The sequence below is a fragment of the Tympanuchus pallidicinctus genome, unplaced genomic scaffold (assembly GCF_026119805.1).
Source record: "Tympanuchus pallidicinctus isolate F22 unplaced genomic scaffold, pur_lepc_1.0 scaffold26, whole genome shotgun sequence".
Classification (NCBI taxonomy): domain Eukaryota; kingdom Metazoa; phylum Chordata; class Aves; order Galliformes; family Phasianidae; genus Tympanuchus; species Tympanuchus pallidicinctus.
In genome coordinates, this window is record NW_026294743.1 from 12,636,586 (window position 1) to 12,662,878 (window position 26,293).

Below are 26,293 nucleotides of genomic sequence, written 5' to 3' on the forward strand. Positions count from 1 at the left end.
TGATGGATGAGGTTCCTGAAAGAGCAAATAGCAAAGTTCTAACGAGAAAAATCTTTTTAATTCTTCATAAGCAGCTACTAAAAGTACTTGAAGTGGCACAATGAAACTGATTTGTAATGGATGCTTAAATCTCCATTTAATCAATGCCAAAGGCATCCTTCTTGGAGCAGAGAACTATTTGACTGAAGTCAGCCCTCAACTGCCTGGAACAGCAGACCGTCCAAGACCATGCGTTAGTGCCTGCTGTAAAAGCCACAGCTACTGCCCACAACAGGTAGGAAATAGGCCACGTAACTGATGTAGCTGCTTGGAAACACCAGGAGATTTTATGCTTTTAAAGGTGATGCCTTTCAAACAATGCATTAAAGCCAGAGTTGAGCATTTCAGTTTAATTTGGAATTAATTCCCTGTTTGTTTTATTTATTTCAGTAAGACTTAATTCATTTTCCATTGACCATACCTCATTTAATCAGATCTCCTCATCCCCATGCAATACAAGATAACTCTTGAGAGCTTCTGGCAACTCTTGAAGCAGCTGAAGCATTACATTTCTCTCTCTGGAGGTACAGCCCAATAAGGCTTTCTTTCAGAGGCACTGTGGCTTTAATTGTGTGCACCACACTGCTTATTCCTCCCTCCGAGACAACCGAAGGGCCACTGGACCGAGGTAAAAAATAACTAATTCCCTAATACAGGTTGTGAACTGCTGCTTTTGAAACAGCTGTAATGAATGGCACGGCAGGGGAGCGCTGCACGAGTGCTGCAGATGAAAGCAGCAACAAGCAGAAGGCACTGTGGCTGGACCTCCTGCTGAAAAAAATACCTGGCAGAAAAGGCCCTTTTCAAGTGTGCTGCAATGCCGATGGTGGCAGGCCAGCTTCCAGAGGGTATCTATCGAAACTGTTATTGTAAGCATCTGTAAACACGGGGAGAAGAAGAAGAGGCAAAAGAATGCTCGCGTAAGATTTTATATTCCTGATTTCAACGCTGAAATTGACTTGTTTCTACTATATGAATATCAGTAGCACTTTATTTTTTAGTGCTGCATGCTCTTGAGTAGCAAACGTGGCAGAGCAACGTTCCAAGCAAGGATCACGCTCTCTAGATATACATGAACACATATTGTTATTTGTTATAATATAAGCATCGTTATATATACATAAATATTTTTCTTCAGGAGCCATTATAAAACCTCATATTACATTATTAAAAGAGAAAAGCAAAACAACAACAACAAAAAATCCACCTTTCCTGTACTTAACTGTACTTCTTGTTGAATTCGTGCATTGAAATACTGTTAAGAGAAGGGATAACATTTATCATATACATTTGAACCACTGTCAAAGGATGAGAAGATCTGTGGCTGTGATGGAACTTACATGTATCTACTTAAACATTCTGCTGTTTGGAGACTTAGATTTCAACATATTTCTACTCCTAGATCTTAGAAGAAAAAAATACTTGAATTTTGAAAGTTGGGTTGGGCTTTTTGGTTTGTTTTTTTCCTCTATTGCTGGTGGAACTATTTTTCTGTTTCTAGAAGCTAGTAATCTGGAATTATATGGGGAAGTTCGCTGGCATGCTAGGATAGTGTATTAATTAGCGTACTATTAGTGTAAATGTCCTGAAGTTCTTGTTTTCCCCTGAACAAAGGGAATGGTCCCTTGATACATATATCCCAGTTCGAACCAGTATCAACTTAACAGGCACGACAAGTTCAAAGTGGTGACCAAAGCAAGATTATGCACTTGGCCTGCCAATTCCACTTGGTATCCTAAGTGTACCTTGCACTTAATCTACCTAAAATTCAGCAAACATATCATTTTCTAGGAAAACCTGCCTCACTCCAACTGTAATTGGGCAGCGTTTGTTGAACGTCTGTCAGGAGAAGGATCATCTGTGTCGTGTTTAAAGAAGAAATTCCAGCAGTACGATGGACTTCAAAAAGTTATAAGAAAGATGAGATACGGTACGTGTCACAGGTTGAATCAAACATTTGCAAATGCGTTTCAAGAATTATAAACTCCAGCCCTCCCATTTTTCACAGCGTTTAAAAACATTTTCTGACCATGAGAAAAAAAAAATACGGCACTTGAAAAAACCATGGAAAAGTTTCTGGTTTTGATCCCTCTCCAAACATGCTCTGTGAGAGCTTATCCCACGGGAGCAGCAGTGTTTTATATGAATTCTTCATCTCTGCTGTATTAATTGCTGTCGTATTTACCTTTGGAAGCAAACTGAAAAATTGAAATGAAATAATCTGTGGTGAGAACAAACTGCAAGCAACAAATTTATTTAGTGTCTGGCTGAACACAGCGTGGCACTGTGCCACTCAGCAAAACTCAGATGACTTCACATGGCATAGTCATAGCAGTAGAATAATTTAACAGTGTTCAAAATGGTTTGTGCAAACATTTCATTGTGTATTTACATCTGTACTTGTCTTACAGCCAAAAGGTCTTCCTGTATGATTATTTGTACTAGCTGCTTCTGAATATTTTCCTCTGTTAAAACAGTTCCTTGACAATTCCATGAAATAGAGTGCAATGAATAAATCATGCAGTAAAACCGCCTTCTATTAATGCAGTCATTTATAAGAATTAAGCAACAACACTTGCTAACAGTAGCTAAAGTTGTTATTTAATCTTAAAGACATGGGAGGAAAAATTAGACGCGACGTGAAATACCTTTTTCTGTACATAAGCTACGTCATTCCATCAGAGAAGCATATGTCATGCCATAGTGTCACTTTCTATTTTCAGTCAGACATATCAGTTAGGTGAACTTCTGCACACCGAGCCATAATTTTAAAAATGTATACTGACTGATGCAAAAAAACCCTTAAAATATATTACTGACTGGATCTAACTTTCTGCAGCACAAGAGCAATTGCAGTGCTTGAAGGAGCTTAGTGTGGTCTGGAAGTCATTGCCTGAATGGCAAGCAGTTGTTAACATCTGTCTTGTCTTTATGCAAAATGGAGACTTGCAATTCCCACCAAGCTCTAATCCTTGTGGGATTAAAGAAATCACTGCCTTTTACCCCTTGCCAGTAGGCCTCTGCACAGAGCAAGGCACGATCTCTTTACACACAGGCAGACCACAAGTATCTCCTAGCAAGACAGATTAGAACCCACCACCCTATTGGGAATAGCTCAGTGTGCATTTTGCTCTTTTAGCAAAGAATCTCAGGGAATAAAACTAAATCCTGTCATTTTGTCTTAAATTCTGAAATGCAACAGCAACACTTGACTTTTTCTACTTATGGAGATATGTGTAGCAGCAGAATCAAAGCTTTGATTTCCCCTTTTCCAAAGATTTTAAGGAGCCTTCTAAGATGCTCAGAGAAAATGGATCAAGTCTGCATCAAAATAGAAGTTAATATTTTAAGAAGTCAAAGTAAGTTTGTTTGTTTGTTTTAATCTCACTAAATCCTGCACAAGTAAGCAAACTAACTTACTTGGGCTGCTTCATTGAACTTGAACACATTCAGTGTGCACATACCTTCAAAAAGTTAATTTGTTTGGGTATGGCTGCTTTAGGAAACAAAAGGTAACTGGAGGAGACAGGCAAATCTGTTTCCAATTGTCTGAGTGGCACCAAGTCATAACAGAACAATGCCAGTTAGTGCCAGTTGTTGACTTAAGTGGAGGATGTCTTGGAAGACACACGTCCTTGTAGACAGGACCAAGGTTTTTCTCTGCATCTCCGCATTCAGAGACTAAACCTTCCACTGAAATTTGAGGATGCCTCATTTGTTTCTTTTCTAGTAAGTTAGTTCTGTCATTAACAGAGTAAATACATTGGCTAACCTACCTGAGGACAGCTGTGTCATTGGCCAAGAATAGCATGTAATGTACACATTAATGTAGTACACTGTAGGGATAGGATTTTTCAATCTGCAGCAACAAGGCAAACTTAATTAAAATATCAGTAAGACCAAGTTGCATAAAGAATATAAGTGTAAAAAGGAAAATTGCAAAACCAAGGACTTGGGTGTTAGGTGACTACTGAATCATCACTACACTTGTTACATCATCGCTACACTTGTGATCATTACTACACTTGTGTAGATACCATTGTACTTACACTACAAAGCAATACCTTGTTTTCAGTAAGATTCTAGGCTCTTTGACTGCACAGTTGCTACTTGAGCAAAGGCTATACTTCAAGACAAGACTGTTATCCTCTCTGTAGGTCAGGTGAGATGTGATGATTTTTAACAGCAGACTTCACAATAAGTCAGCGGTACCCCAGACATGACTGGATTCAGCAACCTCAAATTATACTCTATCTCCAGAAAGGAATATGCTTTGTCAGGCATTAACTTCTGCTTTTTCCCCTGTAAACATCCACCCCTCTTTCTGGCAAGCTGTCCCTACTTCTAATCTGTCTGTACACCAGAGCCCTTTAGGGAAGTGCTATTTTTCACTCCAAAGCACTAAATGCCATTTTGTGCTGTGCAAGCCTAATTCCAGTGTCCTGACTTCCAGATTTAGCTCTGTTTGGGGCTATTTCTAAAAGAAGTACACTCACAACAGTTCTGTTAATCACAGCACACCTTTGGTAGAAAGGAAATACACTGCCCATACTTAAATGCCTAGTGAAATTGCAGTGACTACTAATGTATGTTCAAGGTAGTATTACATACAATACATACTACAACCCATAGTAATCAGTTGTTAATTTAACAGCCCAAATATTTTACCAAACCCAATTTCAACATGGTGACTTGTTCCTGTGTCCTGTATAACAGCTTAAGACAAGCTAAAAATCTAGACGTTGCTTACAAGACTTTCTCCCCATTTCATGTGAAATTTCTTCACCTTCATACACTTTTCTTCATGAACTGCTTTAAGAAACAGAGAAATGCAGTCAGTTATTGCCACAGTGATACACGTCTCATGGACTGTGATCTGCTGCAAAAATGACAACTTCAAAGCTAGGAGATGCAGAAAATAAGAAAATTGAATTATTCCTTTGTTCTCGTGGCAATCAGCACAAAATAAGTTTCAGGGAATACATAAGCAAACTTCAAAACTTCAAAACTTCTAATGTATGTCATTTAAGGTCATCCTGAGACATATGCTTCTTCTGCTTTAAAATATTAACGTTGGTATAAGAACAACAAGCTCTGTGCCTCGGCATAGAAACCAATGGGCTTGGAGACAGGCTGAATCCCTAGTTTTAAAGTATCACTGAATTTCTGATACTGATCGACCCATTTCCCTCCAGTGGTCTACAGCAAATTCCTGGATCCAAATATAACCCTAAGAGAGGCTTAGACTGGTTTCAATTAAATGCACGCGGGAAACCCTAATTACTGCACCCATGATTTGGCCTGTAACTAAAGGAAGGGCCGATTCCCAAATGTAACTTATAAGATACATATTTGTCATTTTAAGTATCGCACGCACTTTCACAGGGTAAATATTTTCCCTGTGTTAGGACCAAATAACAGGGAGGCATGCTGAGAAGATAGCGTGGGAAAATGTTTCTCTTCCTGTTAGTCAAAGGCAATCTGTGAAAACATTCCATAGCAAGCCCAGCAGGCAGCCCCACAGCACCTGGTTCTTGGCTCTTCCATCATGCTCTCAGGCAGAAATAGCAGTTTGGGATTGTGGTGCATCCTCTCAACTCCACTACAGGTCCAAAACATGGGTAGCACCACCAGCTAAGCACTTATAATAGAGGTGGTGCTCATGAAAACTCCAGCTACTTTAACTGTGGGAGCTCTGAAGGTTGGCTGCTCATGGGCCCTCGTTCTTGGGAACAGCTAGAGATATTTCATGAAAGTACAATCTGCTGTGTGCAACCACAACTCATTATTTAAATGTCTTCAGAACTCCTGATAATGAAGTGACATAATTGGTGACACCTTAAGTGATCCAGGTACACAGTGGGGAAAGCAACTGAAACAGTGAGAACAAACATTAGCAAAACCTATCCCAAATGTCCAGAATTATTTCCACACTCCTAAAGGAATATATTTTAAATATAGCATTTCCCTTTAGCCTGCATTTGCAGTCCACAAAAGTGCAGATTTTAGTGAGCATCTTAAGAAGAAAGCATGTAAACAAACTGATGTCTTCAGCACTCTTTCTGCCATTTCAAGAATAAAAGCTTGACTTGCAGAAATACCATGTTCGTGGCGGTGTGAAGGAGTTAAACACAAAGATCAAAGACATGCATGCAGTCAGGGGAATGTAAATTAGAATTCACAAAAGGCAAAGCCTTGTGATTCTAGAACATGAAGTAGTTGTCAACTGTTGTGTTTACTGATTCTTCCCAAATACCTACTTACAGCTGTATCTCTCAAGCTTACCAGTGCAAACTTTTCTCCTTTGAGCATACCTTGTGTACCTGAGAAATCTGACTTTTGTTTAGCTCATAGATTGGAAACGCTTTCTAGAGCCAAAGAAAGTAAAAAACAAAAAATACAATTGTTTCTTCTGCTGTGATAGAAAAGAAATGAATAGCTTTCTGTCTCAGAGTGTTTTTCACTTAAATCTTTACCTATTATTTATGTCTTAACCAGGATTGCTACATTTTCTATAATAAATGAAACAATAAACTTATTAAAACTGCCAATTGCTAATGCATGAAGTTATTTCTCCTTTGAGAATCACCGTATTAACTTTAAAGCATCAGGAGATGACCAAATAATTCTTCCTCATCTTCAAAGACACTTATCTTGCTGAGTCCTGTATCTGCATGAATTCATCTGCCTCAAGTTGAATGTGCATAATTGTTTACAAAAATGGCCCACAGGTTTTCCTAAATACCATTACTGTTTTCCAAAGACATTGGAGTGTGATAGAGGAATACAAAACATTGAGTATAGTGTCTTAGTGCATACATTAAAATAGTCCCTTTGTGTTCAGAGCTTTAAATTATAATGAACAGCAAGTTTTAGAAATCATGGAGTACTAAAAACTGCCTTGAATGCTATAGATCTTAGAAAATGGCTTGAAAATTAGGTCTGCAGAATGCCAAGCGTTTCACTAGTAGCTTTCAAGTGCAGAGATTTTAAATGTAATGTTTGTCACCTCTGACTTGTGTGTACAATGCCTACAAGATCATTTTCACACTGAAAATCACAGACAACTGCCTTTCATATTTATTCATATTTAGGAACTCATGCCAACTCACACTGAAAGCGATAGTAAGCTTCTGGGTATAGCAGGAATAGCATTAGTCCCCATCAGTTCTCCTACTGTTGTCACAAAAATACTGCCTTGGCTGTTCTCTTGTTTCTGAATAAAAATATGCCCTTGGCTTTTGTTGTTCTGGGTTTTTGCATGTTGGTGTGAGATATGATATTAAACACACAACTGGTCTCATCTGAGATCAAACATGCTGCATGAGAAGCTAAAAGCAAGAATTTCTAATTAGTGAAGATAGTTTGTCCTGCAGCAGCAAGGTCACGGCCTTCTAATTTTTCAGATAGGAAAAAAAAATATCTATTAAAGTGGTATTCAATCAGAACAGGCAGTAGAACAGAGGTTTTCACACTCATCATGCAGCTACTGACACTGCTTTACCTAAAGCACAAGGCAGAGAAAACAGCTCTGAGATCAGCCACTTTCCTAATTATTCTCTACCATAATATCTGCAGGGCTGGAAACAGAAAGCACCTTTCTTTTCAGTTTAATGGTTACAGATGTTTTCTGCTACAAAACACACAAAAACAACAAAAAAATCAAGTTCAGGTACAACTTCAGGTGGAGATAAATTACATGCATTTTGACCATAAGGGCTCTTCTGCAACTTTTCCCACAAAATTGTGCAACTCTGGGCAAGGTTCTCAAGAATTTTTCCCAATTTGCAGATACTGACTCCTTTAATCAAGGCAGGTGATTTCTCTGTTTTCATGAGACAAGGGCCATATGAATGATACTTACCAAACATGCTTGTGATCCAAACAAATGCCTTTTTAATGATAGAGAGCCTGAACACTGCACAGCGTGAAACGAAGGGGAAGCTTTCGTAAGTCAGTCAGTGTAGACAACACACAACTGTCCACAGTTGTTGATCTCACCACCTGTACAAGTGCATGATGTACTGTTACGTTAACATCACTGTGTACTTACCTAAGCCTTAAACACCAAAGCTCTGCTGCACTTCTCAGATAGCAGTTTTTCTCATTGCAAACTAATGTTACGATGAAAATCTGCTGTTCTTAAATACGTGAGAAAATATAGAAAAAGGAGAGTAAGGAGATAAAGACAGAGAAAGGAACAAGGAAGAAGAAAAACAACAACAAAAAAACGAAACAAGAAAGCAAAGAAGGACACAAAGATTAAAAAATCCTTAAGAAAGAAGAGAAACAACGAAATAGAAAAAATTCCAAAGGATCAGACAGTTCTTTTAGTCTGATAACTGCTTTTTCTCCACCACAGAAGGTAGAAAACTGTATCAGCACTTAGTTTGTAGTTCAAGGTGTGGCCGTTGATGCTACAGTGCTGGGAGCCTTCGTGTTCCAGTCCTCAGGCAAAATGAACAAGCAACAGCTTGAGAGCCTTGCATTAGAAGCTAGTGCTCCAAATTGGAGCGTCAGCAAAAGATGTAGCAGCACACAGGTATGTGGAAATGACAGGTGTGAATGATGTGAAGATGTGAAGTGCCTGTCATCCTCGAAGGCTGCAGTCTGAACCCTAAAGTGGTAGGAAAGGACTGCAGAAGATCTGGGCTGCTTTGCTTTCGCAGAGGCAATGGGCTGGTCTCAGATTGATTTCATTATGAAGCAAAATTAAGATGAAACGTAACTGTTAAACATCTTGGTTGCAGCACGTCACCTTCTGCAGTGATAAACTCCCCAGACATCATAAAACTCACATGGGAGCTGAAGGATCGTTAAAGTACGGCTTCCCACTCAAATGATGTACAGCACCCACTCTGTATTTACTATTTTCCAAGCCTTTAAAATGGCACACCAACCATGACCACCTGTTCTGCTGGGTGGTTGTTTTTTTTCCCCCACTATGTAAAGACACCACACCATTTTCAAAAATCTTACCAAGATGGAGACTGTGATGAAAAATGCATCTCTATTTAAAGCTTCGCAAGCTGTCACAGACTCTCCTTGGTTTTTACTGCCTTTTACTTCAAGGCAGAAACAATTTTAAAATAATTATGGGGGTTAAGCAAGGGCCACACAACAGACTACCTCTGATTTGTAATGTTACCTATTTGTGCTTTGAATAGGAGCTCTAAACCAGACCAAAAACAGCTCTGTTGTTTCAGATGTGTAAAAGCATGGACAGTAAACTGAGATAAAACCCTAAAAATAAACCAAAAGCAAGTCCTGGAAAGTTCACATGTACTCAGAGAACTACCTCAAACAGATTTTGAATTACTATCCTGAAAAGAAATGCTCCTTTGACTGGAAAGTTAAATGCATCGTTAACTGGGCTCTTAATCAAAGAAACCCCATGACAAGGAATAGGTTCCATCTGTGTGTATATGCAGAGAAAGATGGTGCTCTATAAGCAGTTCTCTCTTTTTCTAGGAACATACATGAAATTTCACAAGGAAAAGGCTAAGAGAACTTTTTTATAGTCAGGGCAAAGGGAAGGATTGATAGGCAGGAGTTCCCAGAAGATAAAATGAGAGATGTAAGTTTAAGGATGAAGAAATAGAGTACCACCTTCAGGAAGAACTTCATGCCAAGACAAAAAGTCTTTAAGCCTCTTGGTATTTTGGAGCACCTGGAAATACCATGAATCTTACAGAGTTCGTCCTCTCAGGATGTTAAAAATGGAGAGAAAAGAAAGACTGCCTTGCTTTTTACGGTCTTTGCACGAATATTGGATATTTGTGTTTACAGCTTAGGTGATACTGAAAATTCATGGTTTAAATATTTGCACCTAGCAGTTCCTAATGAGACAAAGACACCAACTTTTCCAGCATCCTGTGATCATACAGGAATGAAGTTCCCACGGTATCTCCAAGTTCTGTGCAGCATATTTATGTCGTAAACCTTTGTTCTGAGCCTTCAACTCTGTTTATAAGTAGCACCTAAATCCCACGTTGTCTATTATATATCAAACTAACAAAAGGAGTACATTGAAAAGTAATGCAGCTTCTTTGCTGAAAGCACGATTACCTAATTTAAGTTCCGCCTTAATGTTCTGAATTAACTCATTAATATTTGACTACTGATTATGAGTGTTTTCCGTGGTTGTAGAGCAATAGCAGGGAAAGAAACGAGTGAGAATACATTATTAAAACTGTTGCATAAAAATTATTTTTTGCATATTTATTCCAATGGTAAATAGACCAGCCATTTACAACACAGGAAGTTGCAGCAACTGCAATAAAAACTGATATATTTTAATACACCAAGCCTGTAAGGTGTTTGTATGCTCTCAGTTTCTTACCTCATTTTTTTCCCTATTCCAATATGTTGCTAACTAAAATGTGTCCACAGCATGGGCCATGATGGATGTTCTTTTCTAGCTTTTACTACATATAAATCATAATCCTGTATTCATCCACTAATCCTTGCTCTTTGCTGCTTCAAATCCTATTTTAAAAGATACTTTTACCATTTAGCTGCCTTCTATCATTTAAATATATTTTTGCTTAGAAATGACAATTGCTTAGAGGTGTAAAATATTTCCAAAGAGAAACTGCAAGGAAGGTACAAAAGCACATTTCCTACATTATATCAATTAACAGTCAAAAAACAAATGTTACTCTTACTTCCCAGTGCCAGTCTCTTCTCTGCTGAGGGAATAATGCGTATCTTGTCATGATGCCTCCCATTCTCTCAAGTCTGGTATACTTGTGCACTTCAAACTCTGACTAAGCTGTGACTCCACTAGTTATAAAATTTACCATTGATGTGGACAGTGACTTTTTCCACATTACTTGACTATCATGCACCATCTCTCACAACCCAGACACACAACCATGACACGCAGAGTAAGTGCAGAGCTCATCTAAGCTGATGCTAATTTTCAGATCAGCTGTAGATTTTCAGTGTCAAGCGATCGATGTAGGCTCTGCCTCATGAACCTATTAAAGCATTCTGCAAGCCATACCTAACTCAAAACTGAAAGCTGCATCTCCTCCACGGTATTTCCACCACACAATCAAATTTTGTCTGAATTTTTTGTCTGAGAAAGGAACTACTGAATGACACTTCAGTAACCAAGGAGGCCACCATTCAGTTAGTGACACTGACACTTGGTCAACACATGACAATTCCTACAGAGCCTTTGCTTTAACTGAAATGCTGTTATTTAACCTTCTGCCTGATGAGTTTATCCTTGGACAGAATGCTTAGCTGGGAAACTGTGCCAATGTAATCTTGCATTCTGCTGGAATTACTGTTTTTTCTCTATCACCTTTGCTAGGTGCGTTACTTGCTTAACTTTTCAAAAGGCCCAAATTACGATCAGTGACATATTCAAATATATAGCAAAATATCATTATTTGCCTTGAAGAGCTTGCCCTCTGAATAGCAAAGAGAGAAAAATGGGATACAAAGTGCTACTATGCCTCTTTTGGAAGTGAGGCAATGAGATACACCACTGGTGATCACAAAAGAAAAACCACAGTTGGACTAAGGAGTGAATTTCTCTCTCTTCAACACAGTTGCACGGGTTTCCCTCGCTAGAAGTTCATTCAATCTAAAATTACTTGATCATTCCTGTCATGATTTTTTGACCTTGTTGAGAGAAAAAATAATTGGCACCACACTGTCCGAAAGCCTTGCGAAGTCTCTTAACTTATCCTTCATACCATTCTTCCCCATGTGGAAATTTTAAAATCCTATCCTTCAACGTGCTCTGTGAATTCTGTGGACTAATGGCTATTTCCACCAAAATTTGAACAGTTTTTTTGATTAACTGAGCATTTTTCTCAACCAGAGACCAATGGTTTTGCACTCACAACTTGTCTGTGCAAAGGGAAAGCTACAAAGACAGTTTAGGCAAGAAGAAAAAAAAGTTAAATTAAAAGTTAGATTGATGCATGCTTTCCCTAAAGACATGGAATTTTTGCCATTTTTAGCAGTCCTATTTAAAACAACAACTGCAACGAGTATTTTAGGCTCCAGAGTGCCTGCAGCCAAGACTACAGGGCCACACAGCTTTTAGCAGATAGCCCTCCCTACTAACAAGACAGCTGGGTATATCGTCCTCCGTCTGCAAAACGTATAATAATTGTGAGGAAATGCAAAATCTCAATTTTCCCAAGTAACAAACTGGAAATCTTGCTGAGGTGTTCAGCCAGTGCCTTTTACAATGCTCTCTCATGTGTGAAGGGTTCCTGCATTTGCCGAAGAGAGAAATCCGCTCTCCTTGAACAGCTTTTGTCAGTTTCCATCTGCATGGAGCACCAAGTGGAACGCAAGGTTAACACGAAATTAAACATGTTTACCTCAAACAGCATTAGAAAGGCAGTTTCCTCCCCACAACGTGTTCCTGTTTAATATACCATAAAAAGACCTGTTCCTGGGATCTCAAAAACTGTACTATTGCTGATTAAAAGCGGAGAGTTCAGCAGCAACCACTGTGTGTGGCATCACAGGAACCATCTTTTACTGCACCCTCTGGAATCCGTGACATGCTAGAATTGAAGTGCACTAAAACCACCAGCCGGATCCCCACAAAATATCATTTCTCCAAAAGATCTGACTTATTTTCAGTCTGAATATCTTAAAATGGGGCTAAGGAAGAAGTTCACTTCATAAGTATGTTTGTTTCGATTTCCATTCATGGGGGAAAAAAAAGATTTTAACACATTGCCTTACAGTAAGATTTTTTTACTCACACTGAAACAGTTGGATGACTTGCATGGAATATTCCCTGTAACTCTATAATACAAATAGCTGTCTAAGGGCTAGATTCCACAGCGCTTGATAAAATCTTTGGAACTGCCTCCAGCCTCTTCCATGATAATGTGCACACCCTGCTTTCTATATTACAACCCACACAATCAAAGCTCTATTCCTGAGCCGCTGCACGGCTGACCTATTTTCCATATGGACTCAGCTGAAAGGATCAATGGGCACGGCCACGCATAAAGTGCAAGTCACAGGCAAACAGCCCCAAGAGACAGCTTCAGGCTGCCCTGTGCCCCACAGCCACACGCTGAGGTGCATTCCTTCAGGTATTTTTCCCCTTGCCCAGAGGCAGAGAAAAAATATCTGGCTCTCGAGCAGGGAGAGAGCAGCATTCTCTGCACAGTGAGAGGCACAGTCAAAGGGGGGATGGTGAAAGAAGTGCCCTCTCAGACATAATATGCAAGGTTACTGCTTGCTTATCAGCTAGGTTCAGCGTGTTGCCTGTGGGAAAGCAGCCTACTGGTGCTGATTTGCATTTGTCTGAATGCTTTTACTAGCAGGGCACCGTTCTCTTGGAACAGCTACTTCTGGAATGAATATGCAAGAAAAGAGTCGATCAGTGGGTTAGCTTGAAGATACACTAAGGAACTAATTAAGAGTTAGAGCAACAAAATCAAGAATAATGTCCGTAAATCGAGAATCATGAAATCAAGAGTAATGATAATGCTGCCAGGTTCAAGAAGCAGGGAGAGTTCCTAAAAGTAGCCTTGAGGCTCTGAAGCATGAAAGGGGCATTTCAATGAAGAGAGGACTACTCTGCACTTAAACACGAAAGCTGTAATCTTAGCAGAGGCATTGATTCCATTTAAGCAAACTACCACGTCATGAGAAATATAAATGGAAAATAAGTGTATCCCATAAAACTGTACTCCCATAAAGTGAAGTTATCTCAAAGATTGAAAGCCTGTGGAAGTGCTACGCCTCAAATTTAAATGGGGTCTTCAGCAGTGAAGAGGACACAGCGAGACCTCTCTACAGTGAACTAAAATTAATTCCTAGAGAACATCTTTGCTCCAAATTAGGTGATGAAGCAGCAGAATAACTGGCAGCAATGGTATCCGCACTCCTCAACAAATGAATGAATGAAGGCTACTTAACAAAGAAATAAAATGAGAGCAGAAGTCAGATTGCTCTGAACTCCACGTCTACAAAAATAAATAAGGATACTCTGTGAACTATAGGGCATAAATGAACTAAACCAACTAGGAAACACTATTACTAATTGAGCAGTGGCATCACCTGACTAGGACAACCAAAGAACTGGACCAAGGGGATGCTACCAAATGAATAGCAATTGATATTTTGTTACAAGTTAAAAGATGCTTTAAAGATATTAACACGGTCTTTTCAATTGATTCATAGATCAATAAGCAGAAATGTAATAAAAATGTGCTGTTTCTAGCAAGTTTTCCCATCTTCACTAGGGAAAACAAAACAAAACAAAACAAAACACCCACAATAAAAAAATGACCAAGCAAACAAAAAAGAAACAACAGTTGTTTAAACCCTAGCCTTACCCCATTTATGCATGTGCATAAATCCTACTGACATTTTAAAACAGAATACATATTAATACTCTGTCCTGAACAGTGTTTCTTTCTTGTCCCTGAACACTGATAAGACAAACTTGATTCTCTAACAGCTGGTACAACCAGTCATGGAAGACCTACAGAATGCATAGAGTAGATAGAAAAAGTGGCCAAGTACTTTGTAAGACATATTTCCTTGCTTATAACTCAGAATATTACATCTGGGTACTGCAGTGCTCAATATTCTTTATTATTATTGTTTTTTTAACACAATTTACAACATATTTTGGTGTAATGAAGAGTTTCAATTAAAAGGAAAAATGGCTTAATTTTCTACAGAATCTACCTTGAGTTCTTGGACTGCTTCCTTTGCTTCTCGACCTTAGCTTAGAATTTCAGACAGACAGCATTCATCTTCATAGTGGCTGTGACATAATCTTTTACTACATGACATAGCCAAGTTTTGATCATTACTGATATTCTGAGCATTTTTTTGGTAAATTCTTATTTATGTTTGGATTTCACTAGGGGATCTGTTCTGAAACGTAGTGTCACAGAGTGGTTATGGACATATTTTTAAATAAACATTCACCAGAATAACACAAATACACATTACTTTAGTACTTGCTTCTATGGACACAACATGAATACCAGCCTTGACTTCTCATTTTTCTTCTCATTTCATAGTTCTCTATCTACTGTACTGAACCAATGGGACAAGGGGCAGTGAACAATTTCTGTTGATTGTGGCAAAAAAGAGGATTAAAGATACCACTACAGAACTAAATTCAGTTTCTCCTGCTGTGTTTGCCTCATAATCTTGCACTGCCATGAGTCATAAGAGCTGTAGGCTACATAATTCCACAAAACAAACAAAAACAAGAGATCTCAAGATATGGTTTCCTTTCTCTTTTCTTACTTTTCCTGGATAATTTGGATCAGCATGGTATCAGCAATTGCTTTTCTCTTCTGAGAATGTGCAGCGTGAAATCTTTCATATCACCATTATAGCATTTCTCACCCTTCCTTAAAATCATCCAGTTCATTTAAGGTTCTTGCTATTGGCAAAGCAAAAGAGTACTCAGCAGAGCTATGAGTGTACATTCAGTTGGAGTGAGAGAGCAACACCATCCAAGCAAAAAACTTCACAGTGAAGAGAACATCCCATTTGGAACATATTTTCACATGTCCCTCATTGCTTCAATTGCCTAAATTTTCTGATTAACTGTGTGAAATAGTCTGCTACTGGAACCTCTTTCCAGTATGGACTGTCACCACCTTTTGCTCCTAATGCTAGAAAGGAGAGGATCTATTTATGTGATTTAAAGTATACATCACCTTGCTCCTACTTTCTGCAATTTGGAAACAAGCTATCTTAACTACATGAAAAGGGATCTCGGCTTCATTGGGAATCCTGCCTTAAGAAAATCTAAAAGATTATGCCATTTCCAAGTAAGTAATGCTCTGTCTTCTACTAGATAACTGAACACTTGAATACTTGCACTTGTTTCGTTGCAGTTTACACTAATGAATAATTGCACCATTACAACTGTTGACTGAGACTTTACGACTGAAAATCTGAGTGAACAAAAATGTCTTCCCTACTAATATTTCAACAAACAAAAGTTACACCACACCTCTTCATACCAACCTGTACATGGAACATTGTAATCAATACAGCATTCCAAACCAGTTCATTTCACACCGGTACAGCAATACCAAGATCACATCTTCACATAAGACTTTTATTTTTCCTGTCCACTCATCTTTTGCACGTAATTAAGCCACCTCACAATGTGCACAGCAGAAGCAAATAAACCTGCTGTAGGAGTAGCATTGGATGAAGCAGGAGAAAATACAGATGATAGGTAAAGGTATTCCTCTACATTTGAGAGAAAAACGTCTCAAGCATCATTAGTAGATGATTTTATATATATATTTAAAGGGACTACTGGCCATGGGCTAGTGACGTTCACTGAGCCTGAGCCACAGAAACAGCTAGCTCTAGCCACTCCCAATGGCAATTACCAGCCTCGAAAAAGTAGGAAAAATACTTAAGCTACAGAAATCGACAGCAAAAAGTGATCTGCCGTTCCTGAGCAATACAGTAAAAAGAAATGAATGCAAAAGCGAAGTTATTGTTCGGGTTTAAGCGCGTGATTAAACGTCAGGCTCGTGTCAAATTCATCAAGTGCAACAATGCGAATCGCGCCGCGAACGAGATAAGAGAGCTCGCCTAATCGCGAGGCGCTCCGGCCAGTCCGAACGGCTGCCATCAGCCCCGCAGTCGGATAGCGAGTTCTTCGAAACCACACAATGCACAAAGGCGCCCGGCGGCTCGAGCCGACCGCTGCCAGGGACGAACCCAGGGTGCCCACGTCCTGCCGCGGGGCTCCCCGCGCCCCCACGCTGCCGGGGCTCGGCTCCAGCCTCCCGCCCGAACCCCCCGGCCCCCGTTCCTCCGCGCCCCGTCCCAGCGCTGTCCAGGGTCCCCGCCGAGCCGCCGCTCACTCACCATGGCGCGAAGGCTGCCCGCGGCCCCGCCGAGGGCTCCGGGCACGGCTCCGGGCACGGCTCCGCTGCGCTCCCCGGCGCCGCCAAGACGTATTTGGGGAGCGGGCGCAGCGCGGCGCGAGGCCGGCCCGGGCGGGGGGGGGGGCGGGTGGAGGCCCTGCGGGAGGGGCCTCCCCGCGGGCCCAATCAGGGCGGGCCGGGCGGCCCCGAGCCGCGGCGGGGGAGGCGGCGGCCCGAGGGCACGCGTGCGGCCGCGGAGCCGCGAGCCTCGGCCTTTGGCGGCGGCGAGGGGAGAAACGTCCGGCTGCGCGGAGCTCCTGGCCGCGGGTTGCAGCGGAGCGGGAGGCGGCGGGAAGCTGCGACTATTGGCCAAGCTGGAGGTGGCTCTGGGCAGCCTGGGCTGGTGGTTGGCGACCCTGCACACAGCAGGGGGTTGGAAGGGGATGAGCACTGCGGTCCTTTCCAACCCGGGCCGTTCTGTGATTCTGTCGATCGATGATCTTTTCCACACAAGTGTCTTTCTGAACGCAGTGACGATCGGGTGCTACCATCTTTGTTTTGTTCCCAGTTTGCTGGCAGAGCTTAGAATTACTGGGAGTGTATCTTTATGTATACACAATATACACATTTTCACTGTAGCTTTGACGTGTGAGGATTGTAACCGACAGTTAAGCAACCAGCATGGGGAAGCCTCTGGACTCTCAGGGCGAACTGGGGACTAACAGCTTATAACCACATTGGTGTGCTGTTGTGTCTCCAGCATGTCCCGAGAGTCCAGAGACTTCCCCACAGACGAGAAACAGTACTTTTCCCAATAAAACTGAGAAAAGAGTAATTAAAATGATTTCAGAATAGTGGCATGCTGAGTGAAGCTTGATTTAGAACACAAATTCATCACATACTTTTTATTGAGCTACCCAGGTCTGAAATCATACTCTAAACTCTTGTCAGCAATAAAGCTCAGCTTCATAATTTCGAAATCACCAATGGAGCCCCAGAAGCCCTGGTTGGAAATGTTAATCATGTTGGGCTGACAGTTATCACCGACCAGCCTTCCAGCAGGATTGTTGCTCTACAAAGTCACGTGGGAGCAAACAGAAGATTTCACCAAGAAAAATAGCCGTGGTGCACTGAAGGATGGGTTTTTGGGAGCTCCATACCCACAGAAAACCAAAGGGAATCATCTCTTGTACCTTAACAAGCTCGTGTTGAAGACAGAGCTGAAATCAACTAAAATAAAGCTGGCATATCTCTTGGTTTTGAGCCCATCACCTGTACATGAGAGAGGTACCAAATCTCAAGGTGTGGATGACTTTTTGCCTTCTTGGCTATCAGAACTGAAAAATGGTTTCATAACTATGTCTGCTTCACACTGTTCTTCCCTCCCTGCTCTGTTGACAGAGGACAGACCTGACAGCTGCAATAAAGCAACTGATGAATTCCTTCAACAACCAGTTAGTCAGTCAGCAGAAAATAACCTGCCAAAGCCCATTTTCTTGCTGTTTCTGCAGTTATCAACAAGCAAGATGAAGCTTAGTTGAATGCTTACTACACTGGGAAATACTGTACCTGATAAAATTAGTGAGTTAATAAATAGTGTTTCTTGCCTCTAGAAACAAAGGGTAGTCTCATGACAAGGTAAGGTCATGCCAATGTTTGCTCTCATTTGCAAATGCCCTCCTGCTCAGTGTCAGCTTCCTGATCCTGGGAAACCAGCTTTTGCTGTAAGCAGCCGATACAAATGGTTTTCATTACCATCTTCCAGTGCCAAAAGAGATTCTGTGCAATGCAAATTCAGAGATGACGATCACTGCAGTATAAACCTGTTGTGCCTGGTGTAAGAAAGGTGGGTTTGGTGAGACAGGCACCTGTAGGTCTTCTTGTGCCCTTGAAATGCTGCTGTTCACCCCTGTTGCACCACTCACTGTGTGTACAGCAGTAATGGCTTGCATTACATGAGACTAAGAAAAGACTGATGACTTAGATCTTTGCAGTGAGGATTTGGAAGAAGAAAATTGTATTTCAAATTATATTAATTGAAATATTAATTTAAGACAGTATCTTTTTTTCCTTTAGTCCTTGAGAAGCTAGTTCTTTAAGCAAAAATTAGATGTGATAAATTTATTTTGTAAGATCTTATAAATACAAAACCAAGAACAAAACTACATAAATAAACTTTTCTGTTATACTTGAAAATGGCCGCATTTTCTTCAATTCCTTTTTTAAATTAAAGGTCACTTTCTGAACTTGAAGATGTAAACATGAGCTGCAATGGTGCTAGAATGTAAGTTGAATCAAATAGATGGGCGTCATCACTCAGAGCATTATTAACACTCCTAAATTGCCATTTACTGTTATCTGCTGTATTTAAACCAAGTTCTGAAAATTACGTCTTTGAAGAAGCATCTCCCAAATTTATCACCTCCTCCATGGCAACTGAAATTTCTGATACTAACTGAGAGAAAGAACAGAAAGCTGGAGCCCAGAGCTGTGGAGATGAACAACTGTGGCTTAGCCTGGTTGGCTTCAGATAACAGCACTGTGGGACTGGAGGTGCTGGCAGACCACAGAACTGCAAAATAAGGTTGGAAGGCACCTCTGCCATGGATCCAGTGCTTCAGATCTGTTTGACCAGCGCAGAGCAGAGAGGAAGCACTGCCTCCCTTCAGCTGTTGGCACTGCGCTTCCTTATGTGGTCCATGTAAAATTTGTTGCAGCCCAAATGATATTGAAGCTGTCCCCTTCAGTTAGTAATCCATTATTTATCCAAAAATAATATTAATGTGGATACACTACAATGCACATTTTGGTTTGCAGCTTTTGAATCCAAGCTGGTCAACCAACTGGCTCCCTGGCTCAGTTCACCTCTACTCTGTGTGTTACTAAACCCAGGAGCAATGCAGCCACACTCTTGTGCCTTCACTGAAGGCATAGGCTATCTCATTTGCTCCTTAAGTGTAACATTTTCCTTTGTAACTTTTTTTTTTTAATCACTTTCTAGTTCGTGATTGCAATTTAAACTCCACCCCGTAAATGATACCAGTATTGCCATTCAATGACAAATACTGGGGACTGATGAGAGGAGCACAACAGCTTTCCATTCCAGTGCAAGAGAGGTGCACATGACACAGAAAAGTGACAGCCACTTGATCTGTGGCGCTTGTAGTCAAATTAGGCTTTGCAGAACAAGGATGATTCTTGGAGGTGGATCAACACATGAAAACCTTATTAAAAAAAATTGTATCATACAAGATATCTTCTGAAGAACCTTCTAAACTCAATAAAAGTGCCAAAAGATGTGCTGCAAACTGGAGAGTTAATTTAATTTTGCTCTATCTAAAATACATCCAAACTTAACTGTGGGTTTGAGCTCTAACTTCTACCTGGTTAGTATTCTGGTATTGCTTTGCTTGTTCTTCCTATGGAGAGTTGAAAACTATGGAAAACATACTACTCATGGTGTGCCTGAAGGGATCTTCTTGACCTTTTATTGAGATTATATCAAATTCAGAAGAGTTCTCAATGATTTATCTACGTCTAACTCAATTTATTCTTTTCTGGACATTGTTAAATCATCTCAAATATTACTTATCCTTAAGACTCATAAATATCCTTCTGAGGAACATCGTTCTTAGTATTTGGACATGCACTGAACTTCAGAAGGGCACCAGTATTAAAAAGCTTTTTTCTTGTCCCTTTTCAACTGAAAGACCCACTTATTTTGTCCTTTCCAAAGAGCACATGTCATATTCTTACTGTCACACAGCTTTGGTCAGCGAGACCTGAGTATCAAGAGCATACATTTTCACCAAAAAATGTTTATTTGCAAAGAAAATTTCAAGTCTGTCTAGAAGAAAGGTTTTGTTTCACTGAATAAATGAAAACACAGCTGGTTCCAGATTTCTACTTAGACTGTGTATACATACATGCAAGCTATCCTGGGTCACACAAAAATATTTTTGTTGGTATTGCTGGTTTTCTTGTTAAGCTACTCTTTCCTGAAGGACTGCCTAGATTTACTAGCTGGCTTGTGACAGTATGTCTGTAGTTGTATAGAAATACAATTTTGTGAAGTTTACCTTTTACCATGAAGAGTCAAAGAAATGCTATGATGGCTCTAACTGCCGTGACAGATAAATAGGATTCTCAGTCCTCTTCGCTGGAAATTACAGGTAGTCAGACTTCCTGGGGAAATATCTTCCTGTGGAAACATCTTCCTGCCAGTCAGATATGCTTTCCTGCACAAAATTCTTAAGTCAGAAGATTGATGGTTTGTTCTGATCAAGTATTATACCTGTTTTTAGGCAGAGCAGCAACGACACTTGGCTGGAGGATAGTTTCTTTTTCTTCTGAAGTCAAATTTAGAAAGCTCTCAACTTAAAATACAAGTTCCAGCTTGGGTAATTGCAAAGTCTTTGCATCCTCCTCTAATTTAAATTGTTAGGGAATACTTCCTGTCCCAAGTGACTTGTTATGAAATCTTTGTCATGCCTTGTACTAAACATTGGCTATGCCTATGCTGTGTAATCCAAATTCATTTTTCACCTCCTAGTTCCAGGTGTGTGCCCTGCTGAAGCCCCGACTTTCTCTTGGATGAGCTCTGCAAAATGCATTCTTTTCTATTGTGCTTTAATTTCCATGAGAAGGGAGCTTAGCAGGCAGGCAGGAAGGGAGCTGCAGAGTGATCCCACAGGGAGCACAGAAGTCAAGAAATTAGGGTTGCAGAGATCAAACGCCGTAAAGTACATTTATGCTGCCGTAAATTTTAGCTTGTTTCACGTAAGTGAAATGATTCTGTACCTACAAGGTACAGAAATTCAAGTGTAGCTAATGCTTTGGTATCTGCTTAGATGACGGTCAACCTATAAAGAATAATGTATTTCCTACAGCTAGGAGTATATCAGTATATCAAATTTTGGTGGAAAACTTGTGCTGAAACAATGCAGTTATTGCAGATTGTGTTCTTCACTATTTAACAGCCTTTTGCTGATTCAGTAAGTCAGCTATCGTGCAGAACAAATATTTGCTTCTAAACTGCTCATTTTTGAAAAGCATTAGCTGTATGGAGTGCTGTGTGCATAGAGTCTCTGAAAATCAGTTTCATTCAGCTGTTAAACGGATGTAAGAAGAAAAACCTTTGCAGAAGCTGGCAGTCATGTCTGAGGTGCTCATTTTATCTGCTGTCTTAGCATTACTGATATTAGATCAAGTATCATTCTTGTGCACAACAGTAGTTCTCATTCTGTATTTTAGTCTCTGATCTTCTAAATTAAATAAAGTTACTTGATTACATCATTATAAAAATTGCTCCTTCACTCTTTGCCAAGGAGAGTTTGTTTGAGTTGCACCAGGTACAGTGGGTTCCACCCATTTTTCATACGGTTGGATGCTATGATATTACAAATATATACGTGCTATAACCCAACAGCAGGTTGGTGTACAGGAATATACAGACAATATCTCAGTTTTGTAAAGATAAATTCACTTGTCAAAACATTTGCTAGCAAAATCTTGAAGTTTCTCTTCTGGGTGTTTTTGCAAACTGATTATCTATAGATAAAATTCTATCTTACGGTAATTGCATATCATAGAATCATAGAATCACAGAATGGCCTGGATTGCAAAGGAGCACAATGCTCATCCAGTTCCAACCCCCTGCTGTATGCAGGTCACCAACCAGCAGCCCAGGCTGCCCAGAGCCACCTCCAGCCTGGCCTTGAATGCCTCCAGGGATGGGGCATCCACAGCCTCCTTGGGCAACCTGTGCCAGTGCCTCAGAACCCTCTTGGTGGAAAAAACATGACAAAACTCCTACTGACCCGCTGCAAATAAGGTAGGGTTTCCTGTTTTCTGTGTCTACTCTTCAATTCCCTAACTATTTTAGTTTGAATCGTCTTTGATTCACATGGAGTTAGAATGAATGGGTTATACTTATAAAATGCAGGTAATATCATCAACAGAATCCAGCTCTCAAGAGTTGTTATGGAATGCTGGAAATGTTTGAATAGGCTTGTTGTGTTGCAAGGCACTGATAGGAGTTGGCTTCCTAATTTATCAGTAGAGCTCCCACTCTCTAGCTGAACTGTGTACTTCAATTTTCGAGTACCTAACAGAGAGCTAACAAGGAAACTGCCTCCCTCTAATGCAGCAGCAGAGCAGTTCCTAGGAAATTACAATGACAGAAATATATTCTAATATTCTTTCTAAAGCCCAGAGCATTATGCAGCTGAGCACTGGAAGAGGGCTGCAGATAAGCACATACTAATTACATCAAGACTAACTACAGATAAAAGTGTATAATCACCTGAATTTGATGCATGAAGTACATTGAGCTTTGATTTTCCCCCAAACAAAATATTTTTGTAAAGTATGATTCTTACCTTCACACTGAAATTTCCTAAAATCACTTTTAATATGTCCCACATCTGTACAGAAACATTCCTTTTCCTGTTAGGCATGAAAATTTGCCGTTTTCCTTTCGACTCACAGTTGCATTCATCAAGAGAATTAGTTTTTGCAGTACACATTTTCCTGTAATGATCACGAGACTCCTTTTGTTCTAGAAACCTTTCCAATGGAATAAGCCTATGAGTAGATTCTTTGTATAAAACCAGCTCAAAGCAACACTTATGCTCTCATTTTTGAATAGTTAATTATGATGAGACAACAAAAGAAAGAAATCTGAAATTGACTTAATATGACTAGCACAGAATAAGGAAGAGAGAAAAAAACAAGTTCTGAAAAGCCAGAAGTACACAGCAACAGATGCAAATATAGGTAAGAATAGCAAAATTGGATAGTTTCAAAAAAGCAGTGCCATTTGATACCTTTTGCCTGTGAGTTTCAAACCTCAGACACACGATCTGTTCCACGAAGATTTCCACTAAGTTACACCAAATACCACAGCACTTGCTGCCACTTGCTGCAAGGTGATCAGCAGCAAAAATACGTCTTTGCCATGCCTTAAAAATGCTGCTCACTAAGGCAATGGGGAGAAACTCCAGTAAGAAGAAAATAAAGGACAGAATCTGAAAAAAACCAAAACGTATCAATGTATCCATTGATAATCAGCCATAATGAGCGCTCTACTGACCTGCAGCTTACATCACCTTAACTACTTGGTCTATAATTATATGAGACTTACGGAGGTTACTACTGATATCTAAGCTGTATCAGTATGCAGACAGCATGCACTTCTCTGTCTCATTTTCATTAAGCTCAGACAATAATTTTAAGTTCCTTGAGTGATCTTAGATTCTGATGACAGAATATTTCATCATTTGCAGAAGCGAAACAGTTTTGCAGTAAGATTGTTTTCAAAATACACAGCACAGAGATGAGATCTGTAGTGCAGGCACTACTCTAAGACAGGGCTTAAAGCACAGAGAAGGCTGCATCTTTTCAAAGATAGGAGAGATTTCATAGCCTATTTTCTTCTTCATACTTTTCTTATCTTGATGGATTCAAGACTTTCTTCAGGGAAAAAAACATTTTCAGAAGTTTCAACAGTTTAAAATAGGAAGGTGAAGAGTGAATGGTAGAACTGAATGGTCAACTTTGTGTAACTTCGTGGGGAAGAATCGGGCTATAGTGTATTGGTGAGTACAGCTGGAATGAGGTAACCAATAAAGATAATATTCTTCACACAGTAAAAACATCTCTGTAATGCCCAGAAAGAGAAAACAAAGTAGTAGACTATGAAAATATAGGCATAATTTATTGATATTAGAAATAAAAGTAAGGTAAATAAGGTTGAAACATAGCTGAGTTTAAACTACATGTATGTTTCACCTCAGCAAGCACGCAATTCCAAAGTACATACATGGGCCTACAACGATACATGCCTCAGTGCTACCTAGCAATACCGTAATCCTGTGCCACTTCTTGTAAAAGAACCACAGCTAGTTTGACCCAAATCCAATTGTTTAAACTCTTCACTTTAAAAACTATTACTTTTAAATTGAAAACGTGGAAGATGCAAAGATTTCCTGTTGGGTATTTTGTAAGACTTTGTTCTGTTTACTATGGATTTAGGTGTCTGAGAAGGCAGGTGAGACTGGAAAGTTGGCTGATCTGCCTGCTAAAACGATGAGCCCACTGCAGCTACCACAGGCAGCATCACTGTGGACTACATTATTTACAAAACTGTATAGTTTTCAGCTAGCAAGGCACTATATAAACACCATTACAATTTAATTAGCACCAATTGTAGATGGCATGTGAAATCTTGTCTTGTAAATACCTTCTTAACCTCACAAGCTACGATGGATACACACAGACACACATAGCAAACAGAGGAAGTATTTTCTTCAAAGAAGAAAGTACTAATGAAATTGAAGTTATGACCCTGGTTTGTGCTGATCTCTTAGGTCTGAATTTTATTCAGAAAAATTGTTAATAGATCTTTCCAGCACATATCCAAATAAAATGCAATGCTTCACAACCAGAAGATTTGGGAATAATCTTTACCTGTCCTGTTTTCTAACAAAAATCCTTACTTTAGTAAGTTTCACAGGGAAGGAATCACTGCAGAAGTTCTGGAGGTAATGGCTCAATATTCTGAATGGCTGCAGATAGTAATTGCAGCTTGACCCTGGCAATGATTTCATTTATTTTTTTTCATTTTTTTAAGATGTAATTTAGCATCACATCATTAAATCACAGAAGAATCATTTTATTTATATGTAGAAATGCAGAGGAATAGAATGACACTTTAGAAAGATTCTGCACTTTCTAAAATTATTATCTAGGCTGGTGAGGAGAAATACAGATATGCAGTGTGCAATAAACTGGATGAGAACCTTACCATATGGGTGGCCATCAGATTTCCAAATCTATAATTCTTCACTCCTAGTATCTCCTTAGCCACAGGCTCCTTGATGAGGATTGAATTTTTATATTACAGAACAGTGGTAACTTAGAGAATACAAAGCACTGTACCTTCCTGGAAGTCAACATGCAGAGTTTAATGGCTGCTTTAAATTATACTGAATATTAGCTGTCCTATTTCAAAGCCATAGGAGTCAGGGATAATTTGAAGTGTCAGAACTTCCATATCAGAATGATTTTTTGCTGTTGGTCTGTGATGAATTTGAGCACAAAAAAAATTGTCTTTGTTTTCTATGCAGAATGGCCACATCTTACTGTCTCAGATCTGAGCTTTTTTCAGTTGATGCGATTGGAAAATAGACTGGAACTTCTTTTGTTGCAGTTTGTGCTTGTTGCCCCTTGTCCTGTCTCGGGGGAGCACTGAAAATAGCCTGGCCCTATTCACTTGACTCCTGGCCATTAGATAGTCACAAGAGTTGATAAGATCCCTCCTTTCTCCAGGCTGAAAAGTCGCAGGTCTCTCAGCCTATTCTCACGAAGGAGCTGCTCCAAGTTTCATGTTTGTG

The 26,293-nt window shown here is 39.9% G+C and overlaps 1 long non-coding RNA gene across 1 annotated transcript; it reads right to left on the reverse strand.

The window, feature by feature from the left end:
- Positions 1-922: 922 nt before the first annotated feature.
- On the reverse strand, positions 923-17,037 carry LOC128084395 (uncharacterized). The gene is made up of 3 exons (XR_008208510.1): positions 16,900-17,037; positions 7,904-8,043; positions 923-7,672 (listed from the first exon to the last, which is right to left on the reverse strand). It is a non-coding gene; the product is annotated as an uncharacterized LOC128084395 (long non-coding RNA).
- Positions 17,038-26,293: the final 9,256 nt, after the last annotated feature.